At 37.0% G+C, this 8,312-nt stretch overlaps 1 non-coding gene across 1 annotated transcript; it reads left to right on the top strand.

The window, feature by feature from the left end:
• Positions 1-7,929: 7,929 nt before the first annotated feature.
• On the top strand, positions 7,930-8,041 carry LOC122125956. The gene has a single exon (XR_006150815.1). It is a non-coding gene; the product is annotated as a U6 spliceosomal RNA (small nuclear RNA).
• Positions 8,042-8,312: the final 271 nt, after the last annotated feature.

Raw genomic sequence — 8,312 nt, 5'->3', positions numbered from 1 at the left:
TCATATTCCTCTATAAATAGATGGTCTTTTAATCTCTAAAATAACATTAATTTTTACGTTTCTATTTTATTTTCTGGTCTCTTTTCATTCCCCTTTCCCTTTCTTCTTTCTCTCTCTCTCTCTACTTACATCCTACCCAACCTATTTCCTGCATTGTGATTAGGACATAGTTAACTCTCCCTGTGCCTCCCCACACTACTCTATTCCTATTTTTTACCCACATCTCTCCCTAACCCTAATAATTTCTGGTTTTCCAAATTCTTCTCTGCAGTTCGAAGTCCTTTAACATATAGTTGTTTGATGTCGAATAGATGTATCTGTTGAACTAGATTGTATCTGTAGACTATTGACTGTACAAATGCAAACTTTGGTTGATGGTTGCCTTAAGATAGTGTTCTAGCACAAAACTGGTGCTATCTTCATCTCAAATAGGCAGAGTAAGCCGGAAAAACACAAGAAAAATGGCAAATTCGGGTATCTCAATTCCCAATCCTGATAATCAGGGGTTAGAACAGATAATGAATAATCCAGAGGAGAGTTCCCAAACAGCTCTACAAACACTGCTGGCAAACATGATAAATGAAAAGTTTGACAACGTACAAAGGACTCTGCATGAGCGTGATAGGGAGAGAGAGGAGGCATCCCAGAAGTTTATACAGGAATATCATAAGCGTGAGGAAGCTACTCAAAAACTGATACAGGATTTGCGTGAACAACTTGAGAATACTCAAAGAGAAAGAGACGAATGGCGTGAGCAGGCTGAGAACACTCAAAGAGATCTGCAGGAATCCCACGAACGGGAGGAAGCTAATCAAAGAGTAATACAGGAATTGAGAAACCAGGTAGAGAACACACAAAGATCACTAAAGGCATTCATGGAATCCATTAACAAAGAGCTGAAGGAAGTCAGGGAGACCACAAAGGGAATGCTGAATGGAACCCAACAGAAGGAATGGGAGCCCAAAGAAACCATAACCAATCAACTAAGTGATTTGAGGACAAACACGGAACACCAAATTAAGGAAGTAAAGAAATTCATACAAGACCTAAAACAGAGCTTCAACAAAGAACTTGAAGCCATCAAAGCTGACCAACTAGAAGGAAAAGAGATAAAAAACAAAGTAGATAGTCTTGACAGCAGGTTAGACCATGCAGAAGATCGAATCTCAGGGATTGAAGACAGCCTAGATATTATAGAGAAAGAACATACAACCATCCAAGACAAGTCCAAGAAATATGATAGATCTATCCAACACCTGGAAGAGACCATCAGAAGGCCTAATCTAAGGATAATGGGTGTAGAGGAGCACCTAGAAACAGAAGTTAATGGTCTAGGAAATCTGTTTAACAGGATCCTAGCAGAGAACTTCCCAAACATGCAAAAAGATAGGCCTGTCCAGATACAAGAAGCCTTTAGAACCCCAAATAGACCAGACCAGCATAGGACATCCCACCGTCACATTATAATCCACACAGGATCAACTCAGAACAAGGAAAAGATCCTTAAAGCTGTCAGAGAGAAAAGGGTAATCACTTATAAAGGGAAACCAATTAGAATCACCTCAGATTTCTCAGCAGAGACAATCAAAGCAAGAAGAGCCTGGAATGATGTATGCCATGCCCTAAAAACAAACAACTATCAACCAAGAATACTGTACCCAACTAAACTCTCCTTCATAACTGAAGGACAAATAAAAACCTTCCATAGCAAAGAAAAATTGAAACAATACATCTCCACCAAACCAGCCCTACAAAAGATTCTTAAAGATGTCCTACACATAGAAAACCTACAAGACCGCAATAAAGGCCAAGAAACTGCACCCAAACTGAGAATCCAAGAACCATAGGAAGAACCCAGTTTTCGCAGCCCCCAAGAAGGTAGATAACATGGCAGGAACTCCCAAATACCTCTCAGTCCTATCTCTTAATGTTAACGGACTGAACTCTTCAATTAAGCGACATAGACTGTCTAGTTGGATTAAAAAACAAGACCCTTCTATCTGCTGCCTGCAGGAGTCACATCTTGCCCGTAAAAACAAACACATTTTCAATGTTAAAGGCTGGACCAAAATCTACCAAGCAAACGGCCCCCATAAAGAGGCGGGAGTTGCAATCCTAATATCAGATAAAATAGACTTCAAATTAAAATTCGTGAAAAGAGATAAAGAAGGTCGCTACATACTAATTAAAGGATCTCTCCTTCAGGAGGATATTACAATTCTAAATATCTATTCACCAAACAATGGAGCACCCAAATTTATCAAAGAAACACTACTTTCCCTCAAATCCCATATAGATCCAAAGACATTAATTGTTGGGGATTTTAACACACCACTCTCCCCACTAGATAGATCAACTCGGCAAAAACTCAACAGAGAAACCGCAGATCTAAACAGCTGCATAGATCAACTAGACTTAACAGACATTTACCGAACATTTCACCCAGCAGCATCAGAATACACGTTTTTCTCAGCAGCACATGGAACGTTTTCTAAAATAGACCACATTTTAGGCCACAAAGCAAACTTGTCTAAATTCAGAAACATTGAAGTTATACCTTGCATTCTCTCTGACCACAAGGGAATAAAGTTAGAACTCAACACCAAAAGCCACCAAAGAAAGTCCAGTATCACATGGAGGCTGAACAACACACTGCTGAATCATGAGTGGGTCATGGAAGAGATTAGAAAGGAAATTCAAATGTTCATGCTATTCAACAAAAATGAACACACAAAATACCAGCTCCTCTGGGACACAGCAAAGGCAGTACTCAGAGGCAAGTTTATAGCTCTGAGCTCCTACATCAACAAATTGGAGAGATCTGAAACTAACAATTTAATGACACATCTAAACCTCCTTGAAAAAGAGCAGCAAGATAAACCCCAATCCAGTAGACAGAAAGAAATAATCAAAATTAAATCAGAATTAAATGAATTAGAATCCAAAAAAACTATAGAAAGAATTAACAAAACAAAGAGTTGGTTCTTCGAAAAACTTAACAAAATTGACAGACCCTTAGCAAATCTTATCAGAAAAAGAAGAGAACACACCCAAATTAATAAACTCAGAGATGAGAATGGAAACATCACCACGGAATCAAGCAAGATTCAGAACATTATAAGGGAATACTTCTCAAAACTTTATGCTAATAAGTTTGAGAACTTGACAGAAACGGAACTCTTCCTAGCAAATATTGACATGCCAAAACTAAACCAAGATGAGGCAAACTATCTTAACAGGCCCATATCAAGCATTGAAATAGAAACAGCAATAAGAGACCTCCCAGCTAAGAAAAGTCCAGGACCAGATGGTTTCACAGCAGAATTTTACAAGGCCTTCAAAGCAGAGCTCACACCAATTCTCCTCCAACTCTTCAATGAAATTGAAAGAGAAAGCTCACTACCGAACACATTCTATGAAGCCATCATAACCCTCATCCCAAAACCAGGCAAGGACTGATCAAAGAAAGAGAACTATAGACCCATTTCTTTGATGAACATTGATGCAAAACTTCTCAACAAAGTTTTGGCCAACCGACTTCAACAATTCATCCAAAAAATCATACACCACGATCAAACAGGATTCATTTCAGGGATGCAAAGCTGGTTCAATATACGCAAATCAATTAATATTATTCATCACATCAACAGGAGCAAGAATAAGAACCACATGGTTATCTCAATAGACGCAGAAAAAGCATTCGACAAGATCCAACACCCCTTTATGATGAAGGTTTTGGAAAAATTAGGAATCCATGGAACATTCCTCAATACAATAAAGTCTGTATATGACAAACCTACAGCCAGCATTATACTCAATTGTGAAAAACTAAAGCCATTTCCTCTTAACTCAGGAACAAGACAAGGATGCCCACTCTCTCCAGTCCTCTTCAATTTAGTACTAGAATGCCTAGCTACAGCAATAAGACAAGATGCAGACATAAAGGGGATCCGAATAGGGAAAGAAGAAATAAAACTCTCCCTCTTTGCAGATGACATGATCTTGTATTTAAAGAATCCCATAGACTCCACTCCCAAATTACTCAATCTGATTCAAAACTTTGGCAAAGTAGCAGGTTATAAAATTAACCCCCAAAAATCAATGGCTTTTCTGTATGCCAACAATGAGAAAACTGTGGCTGAAATTAGGAAAGCAACTCCATTTGTAATAGCCCCACAAAAAATAAAATACCTAGGAATTAACTTAACTAAAGAAGTGAAGGACCTCTATGATGAAAACTTTAAAATCTTGAAAAAGGAAATCAACACAGAACTTAAAAAATGGCAAAACCTCCCATGCTCCTGGATTGGAAAGATTAACATCGTGAAAATGGCAATACTTCCCAAGGCTATCTACAAATTCAACGCATTACCTATCAAAATTCCACCCTCATTCTTCAAGGAAATAGAAGAGGCAATCCAAAAATTCATATGGAACAATAAAAGACCCCGAATAGCAAAAACGCTCCTCAACGGAAAGAACACTGCTGGAGGAATATCAATACCAAATTTCCAACTCTACTATAAAGCCATAGTAATCAAAACAGCTTGGTATTGGCATAAGAACAGACCTCAGGACCAATGGAATAGAATTGAAAACCCAGAAATGAACCTACAGACCTATAGCCATCTAATCTTCGATAAGGGAGCTAAAACAATAGAATGGAAGACAGACAGCCTCTTCAGTAAATGGTGCTGGCAAAACTGGTTAACTACATGTAGAAAACTAAAGCTAGATCCTTATATATCACCCTGCACCAGAATCAACTCCAAATGGATCAAAGACCTTGAAGTCAAAGCAGACACTCTGAAAACATTACAGGATGGAATAGGAGAAACCCTGGGTCTCCTTGGCTCAGGCCGAAATTTTCTGAATAGAGACCCGGAAACACAACAAATCAAAGAAAGGCTGGACAAATGGGATTGTATAAGGTTGCAGAGCTTCTGCAGGGCAAATGACATAGCTAGCAAGATCAATAGAAAGCCCACGGACTGGGAGAAGATCTTTACTAGTCATACAACGGACAAGGGTCTCATATCTAAAATATACTTGGAACTCAAAAAATTAAACCACCCAACAACAAATCCTCAAAGAAACAACTGCCCAATAAGTAAGTGGGCGAAAGACTTAAAGAGAAGCTTCTCTGAAGAAGAAAGAAGGATGGCCAATAGACACATGAAGAAATGTTCAACATCCCTAGCCATAAAAGAAATGCAAATCAAAACAACATTGAGATATCACCTCACTCCAGTTAGAACAGCAAAAATCAAGAACTCTAACAACAACAGATGCTGGAGGGGATGTGGACAGAAAGGAACCTTACTTCATTGTTGGTGGGAATGTAAACTTGTTCAACCACTTTGGAAAGCAGTATGGAGGTTCCTCAAAAGACTCCACATAGAGCTCCCCAATGACCCAGCAATCCCACTTTTGGGCATTTACCCAAATGATCACAAACAAGGCCACACTAAAGCTACCAGCACAACTATGTTTATTGCAGCATTATTTACCATAGCTAAGACATGGAACCAACCCAGATGCCCCTCAGTAGATGAATGGATCAAGAAGATGTGGTATATATACACAATGGAATTCTATGCCTCCATCAGAAAGAATGACATTTCCCCATTTGTTAGGAAATGGAAAGTCTTGGAAAAAATTATATTAAGTGAAGTAAGCCAGGCCCAAAGAAACATAGGTCCCATGGTTTCCCTTATTTGCAATATCTAGTATTGGTATGAGTCAAGCGGAAAAAGTCAGATAATGTGATGTTAGGAAAACGAACCCTCAAATATGTATTTTAATGTTTTTGTTTCTTTCATGCATGTGTTTCTAACACATTTATAAGATTATTTCTTTGTTGCTTTGTATGTCCCTCCCCCTCAGTGTAACCCCCGCTTTCACTATATTTGATGTCAGTATAACATGTGGAGGAGATGTGGACAAACAAGTCGTTTAAGGATTCAGGTGGACCTGTTGCAACAATGAGAAGTACAAAATGTCATGTCAAAACCAGCTTTACAATGTCGGTGGGGGGGGATGGGTGGGTATGATTGGTAGGGAGGGAGGGGGGAGGCTGGGAAGGGAGGTGAAGGGTAAACAAAGGAGGAGGCTGCAATGCTTGGTAAGAAATGTATGCATTATCCTGCCCATGTAATTGTAACCCCTCTGTACACTATGTTCTCAAATAAAATAAAATAAAATTAAAAAAAAAAAAAAGAATTCTAAACCTAGGAAGCTCAAGAAAATTGGAGCTAAAAAGCCTCCCTCAGACATTCTTAATATTGTCTTCTTTTAGGGAGAATGTGGGGAAAGCTATGAAAATATGTGTTAAGGCTCATTTTTATTTTTGAGCTCTAATTTTAATGTTCACTTGTTAAACTAAATCCTCTATATGCCTGTCTCTGGGTAAATACTCATCAACATGAAATATAAAGTGATTTTGATAAAAAATAAAAATGACTCAGAAGAAATTATAAATACAAAACAATCTTCACAGAAGCAAACTCTCAGAGATATTTCATGACTTTGACAAGGATAAAGTGGGTGAAGTTAGTATAAATTTAGAAGTATGACAATGCACAAAAACATAACAAGATACTCATATATTTCATTATATAACCCAAAGCAGAAAGCAAATGTTGTTTAGATGATTTTTAAAATCCAGTCTCTCAGGTACTGGGAAGGTGGCTCAATGGTAGAGTGCCTGCCTTGCATGCATGAGGCCTTGGGGTTTTTTTCGCAGCATCACATAAGCAGAAAAAGTTGGAAGTGCTGCTGTGGCTCAAGTGGTATCACTAGCCTTGAGCTGAGGGACAGCACCCAGGCCCCAGAGTTCAAGCCCCATGTCCAACAAAATAAAAATAAAAACAAAACAAAACAAAACAAAGTCTCTCACTTTCCTGGCTTCAACTTTGTAATAACTCTGCTTCAGCCTAGGGCTAATATTTTAGGTGTGGACATGTATCAACACTCCTGAATCAGACTCTACTTGATCATTTTTTAAATACATATTTTGTTCTTAATTTCCCTCTTTATAAAACATGGTGTGGCCATCCCAATACCCTTCTCAAAGTACCTCCTAATGACAACTTACAAAAAGTTGTATTATATTACAAGAGAAACAATGCTACAAATAAAGAAAACCAATAATTAAATAATAATGATTAATAAAATAAAAAACAAAACAATTATCATTTTTTCAGTTTTTGAAGTGTACTACAAATTAGATTTTATTATTGTCATATTTCTTTACATTTAACACTGTCTAAGATTATGACGTTCAACAAGTATTTTATAGGCTATGAGTAGTGTTTAAATCACCCACTAAGATTACCATTTATAGTTCATCTCATAATTTGTATATGGCTTATATCATCATTTGTTCCTCACTAACATATAAAGTAAGGAAGGCCTACAGTTTTAACAGAAACTGTGTAGTTAACATAGTCAACTCTTTATTCTGCTCCTTTACACAAAGACTTTGCAACTTCTCATTAGTAAGGTTTCAATAAACTCTGAAATGTACATACTTAGTAGTAGTTATTTGCTACCATAAATCTTAAATACTTTATAGAAAAGTATTATGACCTGCCAAACAGTCCCAGTTTTGGCATATATAAGCAAATTCCCAAAATTAAATATATTTAAAACATTAAATATTTTAACAAACCTTAACACTTGCTGCAGTGTTCATTATGACAGGTCCCTTGTATAGAATAATTGAATTCCTCCTCCTACACATCTCTTGAACAACAAATATCTGGAATTATTTTGTTTTTGGCATGTCAATCTTGATTTTTTCTTAAATGTGTACTTATGTAAGAAATACATGGTTCTAAAATTTCATGACAATTCTTTTAAACTTACGTTTTGTTGTATTGTCTAGTTTAAGAAAATCAATTACAATTTACATATAAAAAATGTTCTTTGCTCAATTCAGCATCACATACACTAACATTGGAATGATACAGAGAAGATTAGCTGGCCCCTGTGCAAGGATGACAGGCAAATTACTGAAGCATTCCATCGCCCAATTTGTTAGGAAATGGAAAGACTTGGAAAAAAATTATTAAGTGAAGTAAGCCAAGTCCAAAGAAACGTAGGTCCCATGGTTTCTCTAATTTTCAATAACTAATATATGTCTGGGATAAGCAGAAAAAGTCAAAAGTTATGTGTATATGACCAGATAAGATTGTGTTAAGGGAAATGAACCCCAAGTTAGGGACACCAGTGGTTTTTTTTTTTTTCTTGCTATTTTTTCTTACATATTTATGATGTGCAGTGTGTTTTTTTTTTGTTTTTTTATGTGT

Source organism: Dipodomys spectabilis, unplaced genomic scaffold, assembly GCF_019054845.1.
Source record: "Dipodomys spectabilis isolate Male_0828 unplaced genomic scaffold, ASM1905484v1 ptg000268l, whole genome shotgun sequence".
Classification (NCBI taxonomy): Eukaryota; Metazoa; Chordata; class Mammalia; order Rodentia; family Heteromyidae; genus Dipodomys; species Dipodomys spectabilis.
This window is presented reverse-complemented; position numbering and strand designations above follow the sequence as displayed.